Raw genomic sequence first — 18,703 nt, forward strand, 5'->3', positions numbered from 1 at the left:
AACTCTAAGGCTGTGTACCAAAACCTAGCAAGCTAAACGTAGTAACAGCCTTGCATGCAGGATTCAGGACATTAACTGACAAATCATTTATTTCAATTACAGATTTTCAACAATATGGGAAATTCATCCTCCCTCATGAGATGGAGCAGTTTTACTCCTGAATCACCATTGTTTATTTCAGTGCGTTCAGCACCACTTGACAATTTCTCAGAGGTGTGCGGAATATATTGTGACCTCTTTGTACTTCAAGTCACAGGTCTGTATATTTTTGAGCAGGTATTTGCTATGCTTGACATGGTCCTATTTTGAATGGCTCCATCCAATAATAAGACCATTCGTCTTGTGCTGAAGGTGGGGGTCGTTAGCTGGCATACAGCCCTAAAAATGGATGTGACAGATACAGGCTACATTTCGCTGAAAACGTTCTGCCAGGCATTGAGAGCCTTTCTCCTCCCTGCACCAAATCAGCGTGCATTTGCAGCTAAAAGTGCTTCTAAAAACCAATAACGTCATATTTCAAGTCAGACGGACAGATGGAACGGGAGAAAATGCTCTGATTATAGCCAGAAGGGTGCAACTCCACCCTAGTTGTCTTATTTCAATGAAGAACAGACAGGATGTTTGCTGGAAAAATGATTGTTTCAGTGCTCATAATATGGCAAGGACACGGCCCCCCTGCTGCGTAATGGCACATGGCAAGCCAAACACTTCAATGAAGTTGTATTTTAGAGGGCATGTTTGCTGCCATCAAATCATTCTGTGGAGGAAACTGCAGCAACATTAGATTAGATTATGTAGCCCGTGCGCTTCCTCAAACAAGACATGATCTAATTCATTCGGAGAGTACATCCTTCTTCCTTCAAGATGTGGATGCTGGAAATTAAGCTTGTCTTTGAAATAATCTTTTTAACAAATCTCAGAGAACTGGAAGACAAATCTGACTCTTTTTATAGATTTTTTACGTCAGCACAGTCACGTCTATCTGAATGACACCGCCCCACCCCACCCCACCCCCCTTCCTCAACCCACACACACACATCCACCCCTCCTTTTACCACAATTCTATAAATAAACCTGAAGCAGCTCTGCCTTTATAGGTCAGTTGAACTACAAAGTGCATCTTTTTCTCACGTGTCTACAGAGTGAAATTCCTTGAGGTGAATCGATACATGATTCCAGGAACTAACTGGTTACCACAACCTCATACAAGGGATTGTTGTTGCCATGGCAACAAAAGATCTTGGTGTAAAGACCATAAGAAAATGTATGCACAGCCATAATTTTGTTTGTGATGTATTCAGTAAATACATTTTGTTATGAACTCCCCAGGCGTGGCGCAGATAGAAGCAGATAAAAGAGTGACACTTTGCTAAAGAGAAGCTCAAAGTTGTGCTTCTAAAGTGGCGAATCGTTCACACAGAAAAACAAGATCTGTAAACATTGCGAGAGGAGATAAGCCAGCGGCAGAGCTGTCTGACAGTCCTCCCCACCCTAAACAGAGAGGAGAATAACGACAGTGGAAACATGCTTGATGAACTGAATACTTATATTTTTAGATTTTTTTTAATCTATCTATCTATCTATCTTATTTGGTACGAATTTGGTACGAGTGCTGTACTGGTGCCAGATATCGAGTTGATGTTTTGTAGTGATATTATTTGAAAAAAATTGCTTTACCTACAATTTTAGGCCATTTTCTGTCGATTTTCTCTTTGATAGAGGCTTTTACCAATTTCTAGGGGTTTGCAGTTAGCAGAGGCTTTCTCACTTACACCCACATACTAAAAAAACAAGCTGCATTACAGGGGTGGTCAAGTCAGAAGTATCATTTACATTAGTAAACAGAAATAATATTTGTTAAATAGATCTATATCCAATGACATCCATAGCCAAATACATAAAATGACCTTAATCTGTTTTTCTTCCACATTATAACCTCGGGTTCGTTCAGTTTGGACTACCGGAGCGCACACAAGGCCCTGGCAGTGACTCATGTTTATTAGTTCCTCTCTGCTGATTGGGTGTTTCAATACTCCCAGTCCACCCTGCGTTGTGTGCAGTGAAACGTGACACGGGGTCACTTCCCCCTTCCATCCCTGGCTGCCAGCTCAACTGTGCTGCCTGCAGCCTCATGTCTCCCAGCATGCTTCAGTGGCCATAAACACACACATGTGGCCAAACAGAGATGACTGTGCTACAGAAGTAAATACGAGCTTGGAGGGATTTTATTTTCAGTATTTTTAGTGGTTCTGCAGAACATATAAGCTGAGAGGGATTTATAAGTGTAACACTTTACAATAAGGTTGAATTTGTAACCATTAGTTAGGTATTGTGAACTCAAAATGAACAATGATTTTACAGCATTTATTAACTTTAGTTCAAGTGCATTACTACATGCATTAAAGAGGTCATCAGATGCAAAGTTTACTTTTACATGTTGTTTCAACATAAATGTGTGTTGGCAGTGCGTGTACACAAATACCCTATAATGATAAAAATCCACCCAGTGGTTTTTATTTAAGCTGTAAAAATAATTTCCCCTTTTTTAAATCAAGCCATTATCAGCATCTTGTCTGTGTGACGTCACACTGACGGAGGCCGCTCCTACGATAGATTGATTGACATGGCCGTCTTACCTTAGACCCGCCCTGATGAGCTGTAACAGTCCGATCGCTATCGTTTCGATGCCGGAACAGGGACCTAGACAAGAATGGCTCCTAAGCGATTGAGGTGTTCTGTTGTTGGATGTAATAATGAACATGGTAGTTGTCATTTGCTCCTGACATCTGAGCCGCTGAAGACGCAGTGGATGATTTTTGTTTGTGAAGGGAATGCACCTCCTGATCTACATAAATGTGTCTATGTTCACGTGAATAATTCGTGATCCAGCTTCACTTACAGCACACGTGGGTATAATGATTTTTTTATGGATCTTTGCAATCACCTTTCTTAATAATGTGCTGGTTAGCAAGTTTCACGGCTAAAGTAAACAGGCTAGTCAAAGAGAGAATAGAGGGGCGGGGCGAGCAGAGCTCATTAACATTAAAGCAACATCGACCAAAACAGGTTGATTTTTGCAGAGCTGATTTTGACAAGGTAAAAAGGGTGTTTTTTACACTACCATTGAGAAATTTTAACCAAAGCATTTTATAGACTTTTCTTTAAGACCCTAAGGAATCATCTCAACTTGTGGAAAATGGGCATCTGATGACCCCTTTAATACATTTGTAACATTTCAAACTGTATAAATTAACACTAGACAATTATGAATAAACATGCATAATTATAATCAATATATATAAGTATGTTCATGAATTAACATCTATAAAAATGTTTTATTTTAATTATTATTACTAGTGCTTTTATTGCCATTCTCTTTCAAAAAGAAATTATCCATGCAGAACTGCTGCTTTGCATCCCTCAAAACACATTCCTGCCAGGAATTTGCTAAAAGCACCAGCACACAATGTAAGCCTGGGTGGCCATTGTCCTCAACCTCCAGATTACCTCTGATTTGCCGCTGCGTGCAGTATCCTGGCATGGCACTGCAGCCATTGGCAATGGTGGAATGACAGCAAAAATGGCCATGTGGCGCAGGCTACGTCTCACCCTGCTTGTCCCCTCAGTCTGCTTATTCTCTCACTAAGCCAATAGGAACGTCTTTCACAACCTAAATGGACTGGCCCTCAAAAAAACTGGGTGACATGGTAATCAGCATGGCAGATGTACAGTAGTTGTACTTTAGAAATGGAAATTTAGAAATCTGTTTTATTCACTTGTATTGCTCTACTTTCAAACATACAGATCATATTTTATCCCTATATTATAGTGCGTTTTGCTATTTGGAAATCGAAAACATCAACCTATCAATAATGCATCTGCAGTGTGCTTGGCTAAATATCTGAATTCCGTGACTGTTATGAGTGCAGTCATGCGTGTGTGTGTGTGTGTGTGTGTGCATGTCCCCAATAGACTGCATTATGCATAGTACACAGAATGGGTCGCCTGCAGCACTAATGCAAATTTCTGTCAAGGGCTCCATTAAAAGGTAAGGCTGGGCCCTCATCTGTGCCGCTTCAGCTCAAGGTTTTTCATGGCATTTATTATAGCCATGCCATACACACCCCTCGCATTTTCATTTCATTATTGACTGCTACTACCGGTGATTGGCTCTTTTCGCACTGGCCGAATCCAGAGATTGTGGAGCGGGTAGGTGGGCAACATTAGCCACTATCTCATCCTGTCTGTGCCTGGCACATGCGGTGCATCCTGGGTAATGCATTTCTCCCAGGGCTTTATCATCTCAGTGGGCTAGTGAATGATTTACACTGACAGCCAAGCCACGCCAAGACCCAGTGCTATGGGCTGTGGTGAACGCAGGTTCTAGTTTAAACAAAACTGTTCTGAGTACAAAGTGAATTAGATGTTGTAAATTGTAAATTGAGTGTTAGATTAACAAGTGACAGGGTTAATCAAATTGAATCTACAGTAACTGATTTATAAAGGCAAATATAATATAATTGGGTCAAAAGCATGGTAGCATGGTTTTCTTGTATACTTTCCAGCACTACATGTGAATGTATATGTTGTCTGACCAATGGCAGAAATAAAAATAAATGTGTTGCAATTCCATTTGGTGGCATGAGTGAACAGAAATGACACATTTCATCCTCAACTCAAGAGTTACATAACATAAAGCTATTTTTACACTGACGCCAAACCTATGCGTAATGGAAACGCTTAATTAAAATTATTAAAGTACTTTTTATTTGTAAAACATTTAACTTACTCGATAATCCAAAAAATAAGCATTAAAACAGAGCTATTTAATACTTCAACCATTTTTTGTTGAATTTCCAACAAAAAAGACACAAATGATGTGTACCACTAATGTGATATAAATGTACTTGTGAATATGGATTAATGTGGGTAAAATCTGAATACATCAAGGACTGTAGCATTCTTTGTTGAAGCTGATAAATGCATGCTTTTGATTTTGATCTTTTTTGGTTATTTCTCCAGATGGAAAATAGCTGGCGGGCAGATCCACAAGCTTTAGGAGTGACTCGGCCCGCCAGTAAGAGCTAAATGAGTGAGAACACTGGCCCTGAGGGAGCTGATTTTATCAAACTGTCATTGTGGCTAAAGTTTTTTAGGAACAAAGCGGCACCTGAAAATCAGCCTCCACTCTGCAGGTGAAGGTGGCAGAGTGGATGAATAATGCATGAAATTTATCTGCTGCCGTTAATCATGATGAGATGGTGAGAGAAAGAGAGAGAGCGAGATGTGATGTGGCCTCAGGATGTGTTTTTTTTTCTCATTTACTGATTTCTCTGCTCAGCTCAAGACACTGGATCCAGAGTCAAGGTCTTTAGAGAGGTAAAAAGCTTCTGATTGCTATTAAATTTAAAGGCACAGTTCAGGCAAAGAATGAAATTTCTGTCATTTACTCACCCCCGTGTCTTTTGGAGCAACATGAGGGTGAGGAAATGACAGAATATTCATTTTTGGTTGATCACCCAGCTCCTGCAGAACTGACAAGGTTATAACCTACTCACATACATCAAAACACAAGTCTCTTCAGATGACTTTAGGCAATATGAGTAAAGGATATGACACAACACCAAGCAAAAATACTATATCCTGTGTCATAAGCTATATAAGCATACAGAATTCATGTGCAGTTACAGATGTTTGTATGTCAGCTATTATAAAACTGAGAATTTTTATAATACCTGTGGAGAGTTACTTGTTATTGACTTATTTCACAATGACTTCAAATGAGTCTTGATGAACCACAAGTATAGGCATATAAGCAATATTTCTAGGTTAAAAATAGTTACAGTTGAAAAACGTTTACATACACCTTGCAGAATCTGCTAAATGTTAATTATTTTACCAAAATAATAGCTGAATTTATAATTATTCTTTGGGTTTTTTTTTAGCATTTTGTGTATTTGAACCCTTTTGAACAGTGACTATGATTTTGAGATCCATCTTTTCACACTGAGGACAACTGAGGGACTCATATGCAACTATTACAGAAGGTTCAAATGCTCACTGATGAAAAACAATGCATTAAAAGCCAGGGGGTGAAAACTTTTTGAATTTGAAGATAAGGCTAAATTTGACCTATTTTGTCTTCTGGGAAACGTAAATATCTTCCATAACTTTTGAAGGGCAGTTCTAAATGAAAAAAAGATATTTAGGCAAAATAAGAAAAAAGTACACACATTCATTCTGTTCAAAAGTTTACACCCTTGGCTCTTAATGTATCGATTTTCCTTCTGGAGCATCAGTGAGCATTTGAACCTTCTGTAATTGTTGCATATGAGTCTCTCAGTTGTCCTTAGTGTAAAAAGACGGATCTCAAAATCATACAGTCATAGTTGGAAAGGGTTCAAATACACAAAAACGCTAAAAAAACAAAGAATATGTGGGACCTGAAGGATTTTTCTGAAAAACAGCAGGCAGTTCAACTGCTCAGGACAAACAAGGGACTCACGAAAAACTATCACTAAGTTGTGGACTATATATAAACTTCTTTTATGTGAAATATCTTATTCCGGTCAGTACTAAATAAAAAATAACATTCATTTTGTATGATCTCACATATTTTGGTAAAATATTTAACATTTAGCAGATTCTGCAAGGTGTATGTAAACTTTTGACCTCAACTGTATATTGCAATATAAACATACTCTAATGCCTCTAATTCGGAAATTGGTCAAGGGTGATACAGAAAAGAACATCAGAAGATAAGATGGAGTAACGGGTCATGGAAAACTGCATTTAGGACATGCCTCGGCCTTTGTGTTTTAATGTGATCCACACTGCGATCATTTGACTGATAAGGCCTCACAAATGGCCGGCTTAGAGCCGTAATTACTCTCCACTCCCGCATAATCTTTCTCCCCAGCGAACATGTCAATGCCGGCAAGCAGAAGCATGCTCGCGAACGGAGGAAGAAAAAGGAGAACATTTAGAGATAAGAAGGGCTCCTTTCCTCTCATCGATACAGTCATGACTCTTAAGATTTCAATCCATCACTGGGCTCTTAAGAAAGCACTCCCTTGCCTTTAATTAGGGCGTAGTGACTGGAGGATCTTGACTTATTTGACATGCAGCTCTGAGCCATTGTAAACGCACAGCTATAAAAGCTACTGGAGACTGGAGGGTGTCAGAGATTAGAGATCTTACAATCGGAAGGTCATTAGTGTTATTTGGAGGTCAGGAAGTACGTGTCAGCTGCGTAGCATGAAGTGATTTAACTCAATGACCCATAAGGAAGTCAACATATGACTCAGCCGAGAGGTGGATGCAAACTGTGTGACCTCTGTTAAATAATGAACTAATCAAGGCTCTCTTCTTCATAGTCAACATCTTTCATGGTTGTGGCTTACGTATAGGCCAGTGAATAACAGTGCATAACATTCAAATAACTATTCCTGAGACATGACAATATGTCTTGCATGCATAAGCCACTGCTTTTTAAATCTAATTAATGTGTGCAGGTGTTAAATAAGAATGTATAGCACAGAATTACTCTGGAGACATATGGCAACATGGCTTTAATACATTGCATAATTTTTAATCAAACTAATGGAGTGGAACATGGTTATGTTTGAAATAGCATGTATAATATGTATACTTAATGTTTACAGAACGTGATTTTCATGCATGACTACCTGGATGATGTAAATAGAGCGCACTGTTTGAGATTATGTATGCCACAATGCAGTGCACTGAACTTCCATTTCCACTATGGTTTTTAACTTGGATTTATAAGTTAAGATATTTTTACACAAGTTTAATTTACATACTTGCATACAATTTTAGTTATTTATTAATCTATTTACACTTCTAGTCAAAAGTTTTTGAACAGTAAGATTTTGAATGTTGTTTTAAAGAATTCTCTTCTGCTCACCAATCCTGAATTTATTTGATCCAAAATACAGCAAAAACAGTAAAATTGTGAATTTTTTTTTTTTACTATTTAAAATAGGGTTGCAAAGGGGTGGAAAATTTCCCAAAAATCCTGGAAAGCTTCCAAATTTCTGGAAAATTTCCAAAATTTACTAGAAATTTTCCACCTTTTTGCAACCCTACTTAAAATAACTGCTTTCTATTTGAATATATTTTAAAATGTAATTTATACCTGTGATCAAAGGTACATTTTCAGCATCATTACTCCAGTCTTCAGTGTTTCATGATACTTCAGAAATCATTCTAATATGCAAATATAATATTTGCTGCTCAAGAAATATTTATTATTATTATTATTAATAGTAGTAGTAGTATATTTAAAACAAATCTGATCAACGTAATGCTGCTAAAAATTCAGCTTTGAAATCACAGGAATAAAATATATTTTAAAATATATTCTCAAATAAAAAGCAGTTATTGTAAATAATGAAAATAATTCATTATATAGTACATAATTTGTACTATTTTTGCTGTACTTCCTACCAAATAAATGCAGGCTTGGTGAACAGAAGAGACTTCTTATAAAAAAAAAAAAAAAAAAAAATCTTTTGACTCGTGTATTTGTTTACTTTCTGTGTATTTAGTTTATTTTCTGTGATAATGCAGAACACTAGTATTTGAATTAATGCCTATTTTTATTTATTTACTTATTATTTTAGCAGTAGATGTGTAGTAGCACGCAACTACCCAATTCAAAAAATGTTACGTAACATTTTAGGTAACTTCAGGAGGACAAGCAGCAGGAAATCTCATCTATTTGTTGAAATACACAAAGATTACATGTTACTGACTGTTTAAACAGGAATGGAAGCGAACAGAGGTCGGTTCACTGGCAATGAACAGGAAGTAAAAAAAAAGAGCAAGTAGTTCTCTATGCTCCGCCAGTGCCCTGTTTACACGCTCCACTGCAAACAACAACAGCTGGAGCAAAGGAAAAAAAAATATGAAGAATCTCCATCCAACATTTCACCGTTCTTTGATTTGGTCTCATCTGTTAGATGCATTGGTTGCTCCACCTGTGCAACAAACCAAGTGAACATGCACCTGGACCTTTAGAGAGACATTCTCAAGTGCAGTTGCTGAAAAATCAGTAAGCCGATTGTTTCAGATATAATCCATTGTCTTTTTTTTCCCCTTTGAATCTTCACAGCTGACTGCACTGGTCAAGACCTGCAGAGCTCCTTGAGTAAGAGTGGTCAAAATGATCTGGTAGATTGTGGACAGAATATACGTCATTAGACGCCCTCAGGGGAAGTGGAACCCAACCTCAACTTTATTCTGAGTGAAGGACAAAGAAAAGGAAGTAAAAGACAGTCGAGGAGGACTGAAAGCAAACGGATAGTTGCGTCTCTTCATGGCGGTATGGAGGAGAAAAAACAGGAATGAATTTATCTGGCGGCACGGGGGCCATGTTATTAACAGCCTGCTGAAACGCACTTAACTCATGCCTATTCAATTATGCTAATGTACACATGCAAATGACCACGGTCCGCAACACCATGCTGTCTCAATTAGGTGACGGGCTTACAAGGGTTGGCTTTAGAGAGCGACCGGATTATTGTCCTGCTATCCGTCTACAAGCAAACAGCTTTTGACCTGTGATTATCGTCATGAGACATCAGCGGGGTGGGTTGACTCGCAGACTGAGAGGAGACGCTCTGTTTGTGTGCGACTGCATGTGTTGGCTGCACGTGTGGGAGACTGTGGACGTGCGTCTTCACATGTTATATTTACCGCTGCGATTTCCTCAAGAATGAAGCAGCTTTTGAGGTCAGCTTATGTCATGTATCTTTATTTTTCATATTGTATAGATCAAATCGAACAATTCTGGGAAATGTGAGTCAAGCTTGTTGCATTAAATTATGAAATGATTGAAGCTCAACATGTATTAAATTACTCCAGCCGTCATTTCTGAATCGGTGGGAACTTTTAACTGCACAATAAATCTGAATCACTGGTCTACATTATTGCTCGGCTTTCATGTCTAGCACGTATTCACAATGTACAAAAAAAATTAGGTATTAAAATCAATAGAGTGAATTGTCAGAAGCTCGGTGAGTAATACATCATATTCAGTATGACCAAGGCCAGATTAATTACATCGATTCTGACCGTGAAATACACCATGCTGGCTTAAAAGAAACAGCTTTAGATGTATGTGCAGCAATATGAGCATGTCCCATATATACACGCATGACCAACACAATATAGCTAACATGCTAAACACATGTGCACTACATAGACGCCACAGTGATTTTCATCCTGCTCAGAATCTATAGAATGGCAGCATGAGTCAACATCATTCGTCACTGGGTTATGTAATGCTTGAAGGGCACTTGGTTAACAACTGAAAACTAATAAGAATGAAAGCTCATGCATCTGAAAATGTTGATCATACAGCATTCCACCAGAAGCTGATTTTTAGGGGATTTTAACTTGTATTGTGTTAGGTGCAAAATAACTCGTACCAACCTTAGATGGAGGATTTATGATATTTTATGCAAAAAAAAAAAAAAAAGTATAACTGCAAATTGAAGAGTGTTTCAAGGCTGTTCTGGTTGCTAGGCAGTTACCTTGATGTTCTAAATGGTTGCTAGGCAGTGTTCTGTGTGAGTTTTTGAACAATAAAGAAAATAAACAATGCCTAAGAGAGTTCGACAAACTACAAAGGGAAACATCAAGCCATAAAGTGTCCAAAACACATCTGCAACCACATTTTAAATATTGGATGGCATTTTTCTTTTCTCCCAAACATTTATTTTTGACCGTGGTATGGAAAGAGCAAAAGTTAAATGCAGAGGAGCTTGTATAGTGACAGAACGTGCACTGACATTGTCGCTGTCCTCTGAACAGTGGTTCTGAAAGCAGCCCACTCACTTAAAGCCTGGAAGCGTGTCGCTGTCCGGTGCTGAAAGCGTTGAGGCAGGTGGCGCTGTCCAAAAGCAAGAGGTGCTGAAAGCTGTGTGTCGTGCTGAAGAGTGTGGAAAAGCGCACACTCTGTGGGCGGCTATGAGGCTCGTTTGCTCAGAGCTGTCAACAGTCTCCTCAGCACCTAAGAGGGTGTTTCTTGCATTTCGTCTGTTGCATTTTTTAAATTGTTTATTTACATAAGCGTCAGACTGACGTATGTGTCTCTTGTCTAAGCACTAAGTCAAAAACAATGCAACTTTTAAAAATCTTGAGACTTCAGGTTTTAGCTCCAGGTTCTTATTTAATTATAGACAATTCTTATTAGCAGCATCCTTTTGGGTTGGTTCCAAATAATGTAACAAAATTTCAATAGAAATACTACACTTTTTTTCTATGCACGCTTGCTTCTTTGAAGAGCAAACCCTGTGTGAAAACTCTTTTGATTTTGGGTTAAAAAGATTAATCCTGGAGCTATAATACAATTTTTAGCTTCCATAGCATAGCTGTACAGTATACACATGGTTAAGACTACACACCGTGCTGTGCTCCAATATGGCCATCTGCAGCTATGTATTTTTTCATTCTCTATTTATTTATTTTTATTAGGATTTATGGCTTGAACCAGCTGCTTGGTAAGCGTATACACTAAGCAGACAATCATACAGCTAATTTCTGACAGCAGGATAAATCCGTCAGATAATCCAAATCCGCAGCAAGAGAGAGAGTCTATACGCGAGATTAAAAAGAGGAGATTGTGAGTGCTGGATCCCACATCGCTGATCATGTGACCTTAATTCCACTCTGTCATTTCTTCCCGTGGAGTGTGAGGGAGACGACCAATCGCAAGGCGCAGTTTGTGAGCTTGTGAGGAGTGAGAGAAAAAAACATCCCGCTAACGGCAAGTGAAGCTCACAATACAGTCCAAAAAAGGGGGAAACACTCATACAGTCTCACACTTGTCACTGGAATGCATATGCACACAAACAAGCAACCTCTCAAATGCCGTTTACACCCAGTTTTGCTTCAGTTTGGTCTTAAAAGCATGTGGGTTTTCTCTCTGCATGACGTTGATTTGCTCAATCAAGGATGAATTTATGACTCCTACAGGTCAACCCCTGTCCATGTCTATGGTAGTTTTACAGTCTTGTTACGCTCATGTTTTGTTCCACCTTCTGTCACATATAAAGCTCATATAAATTACACAGCCGTTAGGAAAACAAAAACAGACATATCAATAGAGCTCTTGCCAGCATCACTCATTAACTATTGATGCTGTGTGAGATCTGGCGCCACAGCTGGATACACACACACACACACACACACACACACACACACACACACACACAGATTGTTTATTTCTACACTCATTGACAATGGACTCAATTCAAACCAGTCTCCATGGTACTGAACCAAACAAGAGGGCTGGCAGTTTAAACTCAGACCAAGGTGGTCAATCATACTGTGGTGCCAACAGCTATACAGAAATGAATGCCTTCTGTACTACCTTACCTTAAAAGTACAAATTACCATTCAAAAGCAAAGACTATGAAGTAAATTGATGTAAAAACATCCTTTCGGGGGAAAAAGAAAAAAGAAAGTGTGCAGTTTGCTTTGATTAAGAAAAGATCCATTTTAAAAAAGAGACGGAAGGCATGCAGTGGCTTTTGAGGATTATGCCAGGCAGGAGAATGGAACCAAATGGAGAGAAGTTGTTTGAAGCTCCGCAATAAGCCACTCTTCCGCTCTTTCATGTTTTGAAATGAGGGAACAACTGTGCGTGTTAACTGCAATCCAGCAGCCCCTTTGTTCCTTCTTTAGATCACAAGCTAATGGAGGAACGGGGCTTGAACAGAGGGGCTGAAAAATGGTGAAACCGGAAGAGACCCGTCATTTAGGTGTGGTTTGACATCACTGAGAGTGTGAAAGGCGGGGAAAAATGATTGTACGGAAGGTGATAGCGCCTTGAGGTTTGATCACTCCATACGTCAGGGGCTGCAAACTCCACTGGGAAAAAAGGGGTTTGAGATGAGAGCTACATGTGGGCATGTGGGGAAAGGGGTGTGTAGGGTATAATCACAAAGCACATAAATAACAATTTCACCACTGTAATGACAGACAATCATTGTTTCTGTGCCTGCCTACTCTTATGTCTGTTTTTTTAGAGAAAGCAGATAGTCCGTCCTCTTAAATGCACTGTGTAAACAACAGTCGTGTCTAGAAAGCCCTCTTGCTGACAGTTTGACTGTTTGGAGATGACCTCCTCATCGCCAGAGTCAGAATTAGTGTGAGCGGCAGTATACGGCAGGAAGCTAGTGAAGTTATTCCTCCAGGAATCAGCCGTCACGAGGCATTGGAGGCTGGAAGCAGTGAGTCTCACGCTCTAGTGAGTGCTATTATGGACTGTTTTTACTCGGTAATAAAATGCAAAAGCCTTTCACATGGCTGAGATTGTAATCACAACACATATGCATGCATGTAGATACATAGTGTAGTATTCTCATCGTATGAGTGAAGCCATTTTAAGACTTTAAAACCCAAAGCATCTCAAAGAATCTTCTAATACAGTTCAGAACACTTGGCTACAGCGGTTATAGGTAACTAACACACACACAAGAGGGAAACACTGTTCTCAGTACAGTTCAAGTGCCCCTACCTGGCGGTCTGTAGTCACTCCTGGGTTTTTGTTCAAAGCTGGATGGCAGGAAGAGCAGGAGGTGAAGGCTGAAATAGAATTGAGTGAAAACACCTCCGTTTGTCCTGCAGAAATATGGATGCCCTGTGCACACGCGTTCTCTCTCTCTCTCTTACACACGGTTCTGACACGCAGCAGTGAATTTCTCTCTCTCGCAGCCTTCCTACTCGTCTTCCCGCCCACCTACCCCCGACACCCTCCCTTTTCCTATCTCTTTCTTTCACACACACTGTCATTCTCTCTCGTCACACATGCGCACTCTCTCTCTCTCCCTCGCTCGCTCTCCAGGCACTCACTCATTCGCTCTGACACAAGCACTCTCTTGTACATACATTTGGTTTCTTTACTCAACAAACATGCTCTTCCTCTGCTTTTGTCTTTCACGAACAGAATGAGCATCTCTCATTTTTTACATGACTAAGGCTGTATTTGTAAAAGAATACAAGCTTGTATACAGTAAATACTGTATGCATACTGGAGAGGTTCTCAACCAGTGGGATGTGACCTAAAATGCATCACAGGTCTGTTTTGATAGGGTCACAGATGATGTAAAATGTAAAAATCTAAGTCTTGAACCATTATATCAATAAAATCTAGAACGATACATACTTTTTCTGTGTACATTTTGCTGTTCTACACCACAGGAGTTGACACACCGGTTTATAGCTGATAATTGATAGCATCAAGACTACACAGTAAACATACGCTAGATGAACGTTGTCTCATAAGACAGATCTCACTACTAAAATGGCCTGTTGTAAATAGAACAATTTGCTGTTTAACATGCAGTGCAGCAGATGCCAGTTTAAGAACAACAGACCAATCAGAACGGAAGAACACATCCCGTGTGAATGCCTCCTAAGGCTGCCTTCCTGCTCTTTTTTCCCCTCTCTCTCTTGTGGTGTAGATGCAGCCCACATCCCCTTGAGGAGTCAGTCAAGGGCATTCCCAAAGAAACTGTATGCAAATGCTCACAGTGAGCCCAGAGCAGCTGCCTGGCCCCTCCCCTGGTCCAGATGCTCGGCCTGGGAGGGGAATGGGGGCGGAGCGGTGGCCTAAAGGGACTACAAAAAGCCACCGCAATAAACACAGCTTGAGCTCAGCTTGCCGACAAACCAATTTAGAACAACATTAATGCTAATGATGAGTTTTTAAACACAGGCATTTTCTAAATCGGCTGATTTGTTGTGTTGAGTTTTCGGGCATTGTGATTTTTGGCATTACCGAATGGAAGGGTTGGAATGAGAATGGTATGAATTGCCGTCAAGGTCATGCCCTTCAGTGAAAAAAAAAAAAAACACTCACCACTGCCTGAGTCTGCAAAATAGGGAAAAGGTAAAGGGGGGGGCGGAGTTACTGCAGGTTGAATGCACTTCCACTATACACTTCAGAGCACTCAGGTCTGATGCATGGAATACCAGGATGGCTCCCTTTGTGCTATATCAGTCTCTCTCTCTTTGTTTCTCTCTCCCTCTTGACCTCATTCTCTTCCCTTCTCTTTTTCACACTCCGTCTAATACCGCTCTCATGCTGTGATGGTTCATTTTTCCGTTGTACGCGTGCGCTTCAGGCAGCAATATGTTCTATCTGACAGTTTACATTAGCAAAGCCTCTCAGCAATAGAATAAGCTGCTGGCCATTAATGACATCCACTTGTTTCTGAACGCACACAGACACAGGTCAGGTTTTTTTAATGTACGCTCTCGACACCTTAAATATTATCCTATAACCTCTTCCACAACCTGTTTTTTTCTATGTTGCAGTCAACAATAACTGTCATTGATTTTACAACTAAAATGTAACATATCAGTGAAATAGGATGTCTAACAAGAACACATGTAGGGTGGGATGTGATTTTGTCTATTAAGAATTGGCTGGATTGTGATAAATTGATGCTACGCACAAGAATGGAGACAGTAATTACTTACCGTCATGTCGTTTCAAACTCATAAGACCTTTGTTCATCTTCTGAACACAAATTAAGATATTTTTGATGAAAACCCAAGAGCTTTCTGACCCTGATAGACAGCAGTGCAGATGTCTCATGGTACTCTGATGAACGCACATCAAAGACTGACACAGAAGAGAAGAAATTGTTGAATAAAGCTGTTTGTTTCTTTGCGCAGAACAAGTATTCTCGTGGCTTCATAACATTATGGTTGAACCACTGATGTCACATGGACTACTTTAACAATGTCCTTACTACCGTTCTGGGCCATAAAACATTTCAGTTGCGTTGCTGTCTATGCAGGGTCAGAAAGTTCTAGGGTTTCATGAACAAAGATGAAGATGAACAAAGGTCTTACGGTTTTGGAACAACGCGAAGGTGAGTAATTAATGACAGAACTGTAATTTTTGGGTGAACTGTCCCTTTAACATTATCCAACAGCTAGTAGAATGAATTATGTCAACGGAAAAGGAAAGTCATTTCCAGTAAGAGCGAGCATTTGCATTTTGTTTAGATTAACCATAGCCACAGTCTACAGCAACGAGACAGAGGACGATTAGCAGATTTAGATTTTGCAGACGGTATCACATTGCTTGGATCTACCCAACGACCACTCCGCGAGCTAATAACTGCGCTGGAAAGAGAAGTGAAAAAAGCTGGACTCCGGATTTACATATCCAAGAGCAAGATCCTCTGTACAGACTATGTCCGTGTACATATTTACGTTGACCAACAACGTCTTAATGAACCTGATCAGTTTACTTATGTTAACTAGCATTGTGACGGTGGCTCAGAACAGGACGTTATGAGTCGACTTAGGAAGGCCATGGCACTTATGTGGTGACTACAGCCGATCTGTAAGTCTGATACAATCATCCTTGAAACAATTGTTCAATCGTTATTTCCACGACCATTTATACAAGTGAGACTTGAAAATCGATGGAAAGCATCACTAAACATCTAAACGTTTTTCAACAGCGATGTCTTTGGAAAATACTCCAGGTCTTATAACAGCAATAAAGAAATACACTAGATTAGCCAAGAATTGCTACTCGCCCCTTGGCCAGTACCATCACTGAACGCCATTTTTGTTTTGCAGGCCATATTCTTCGGCTATCCCAGGAATGATTACCAACGTTGGCCATGTTGTGGATGCCATTTCATGGGAAGGGAAAGCAGAAGACAGCTGAGACAAACATGTTGCTGTACATTCACTGAAGATCTGCACACGATTGACTTATCATGGGATGAAGCCATAACCGTTGTGAGCGACCAAAGTCGCTGGAGACTACTTGGGACCCAATGTGCCATCAACATTATTCTGTTTGAGACATATCAACATCTGAAAAAATGTTTGGGAAAGTGTTTGGGAAAACCTGTTTGAACTTAAAAATGGTCTTTGTGAAACTGGAATTACATGCTTGATCTTTAAGAAAATAATGACAGTCCAAGACTAAGCAGTGTAAAACAATTTTTTTTTTAATAGATAAGAGACCTGGAATCAGTGCAATAAGACCGTCTTTCAACATCACACAATAAGATGCTAATGTAGAATCCTTTTGGGACAGCAATCTCCCTAAATGCGTATGATGTAGTGTTCGGGATGGTATTGATGGAACAGGAAGTGTGTGTGCTTACACAGGCAGCCAGGCAGGAAATCAAACCCAGCGCAAACAGACTCAAAGCTTAATGATTACCCTTGTTAAGCCGTCTGCTCCAAACAGCAAACCTTTAGAGGGGGACGTGTCTCTTGCTGTCTTTTTTTTTTATTTAAACAGATGTGTATTGGATCTCGCAGTGCACTGCAGGTACATGGTTTATATTCAGCTCCTTGACAGAGAAAATTGAGAGTCAGCCAACTGGCGCTAGAGGAGAGGTGAGAATGACAGCGACCCGTGCGTACGCTCGCCACATAAATGTAAGCTTATTGATCCAAGGTGGGGAGGAGTGGGGGATTTTTCCACATTTTCACCTCTGTGTTTTGCTAAAGCTGTTATTATCTCATGCCACATTGGGTTTATCTGCCGCATCTCTCTAGCTCACAGCATATTACATGCATGTGCACTCCCCGTGTTGCTTGAATGTGCACGACAAGCGCATATGCTCCTCTCACAGCAACTGTAGAGATCTGCCACTGAAGATGATGGATTGCTCAAGGAGTAAAACAATAGAGCAACATTATCAAATCTCACATATCAGTTGCTGCTAAGAATCAGGATGGATCGGGTTACGTAATCAGTGATGGCTGATCACTATGCAGTTTCAATAGAGCATAATACTGCCCTCTTGGGGATGCAGGCTCAAAATGAACAGAATGTTGTGTGACCTTTGAACCAGACTTGAAACAATAAGACGACGTCCACCTTGCAAACAGCATCCCAATCTGTGATCTCAGGTCAGATGGTTCTTGGGTGGCTAACTGATTGAGCCTCTCTTCTCTTTTAAGGCATAATAGCTCAATTCCCCTGGGCACATCTGTTACCATGGCAATGACTGTATACACAATAAATACCAGCCATTGCTATAATGTTCTGCAAGCACAATGGAGCTTTTAAACTAGGCCAGATCTTTTTGTATAGTCTATTTATTTTGCAAAGCAAAGATTTCATCTGTGGTGAAGGTCCTATAACCAGTAGTCACGATTTGAACTGAGTAAATAGAATTAAATAACTGCTTAACTGAGGCTACTTGAGAAGGACAGAATTAACTGTCCTTCATTGAAAAATAAATGAAAAATAACTGAAGCTCTTTTTAAATTATTTGCAATATTTAGTTCCATTAAATGAGATGTTCACTTCCAGAATAAAAATTTACAGATAATTTACTCACCCCCTTGTCATCCAAGATGAAAGAAAGAAAGACATTTTAGGATTCCTCTCCATATAGTGGACTTCTATGGTGCCCCTGTGTTTGAACTTCCAAAATGCAGTTTAAATGTAGCTTCAAAAACCTATACAAAGTAGCCAGAAAGAAATGCTAATTTTAAAGAAATATGTCAGATGGATTTAGAGGCTTTTGCATCTGAACTCTTCATATGCAGTTTAAAGCGGTTGCCCCATCAGACGCAAGTTTAAACCTACAAGTAAGTGTATTATGATAGCACTAACTATAAAGTGACATTAATGGGGGTAATCAAAATAGTCTAATAGCCTAATACAATTTGTTAG

The 18,703-nt window shown here is 39.7% G+C and overlaps 1 protein-coding gene across 4 annotated transcripts in view; it reads right to left on the reverse strand.

Moving 5' to 3' along the window:
* The window catches only part of syt1a (synaptotagmin Ia), a 218,537-nt gene that overhangs the window by 77,155 nt on the left and 122,679 nt on the right, over positions 1-18,703 (reverse strand). Inside the window, exon 1 of one of the 4 annotated variants that reach the window (XM_051107563.1) lies at positions 13,550-13,736. The exons of the other annotated variants lie outside the window; for them this stretch is intronic. The gene's annotated coding sequence lies outside the window, so the exon portion shown is untranslated. Of the gene's footprint in view, positions 1-13,549; positions 13,737-18,703 lie in introns of those variants that run through there. 4 annotated transcript variants of the gene reach the window in all.

This window comes from Labeo rohita, chromosome 4 (genome assembly GCF_022985175.1).
Source record: "Labeo rohita strain BAU-BD-2019 chromosome 4, IGBB_LRoh.1.0, whole genome shotgun sequence".
NCBI lineage: Eukaryota > Metazoa > Chordata > Actinopteri > Cypriniformes > Cyprinidae > Labeo > Labeo rohita.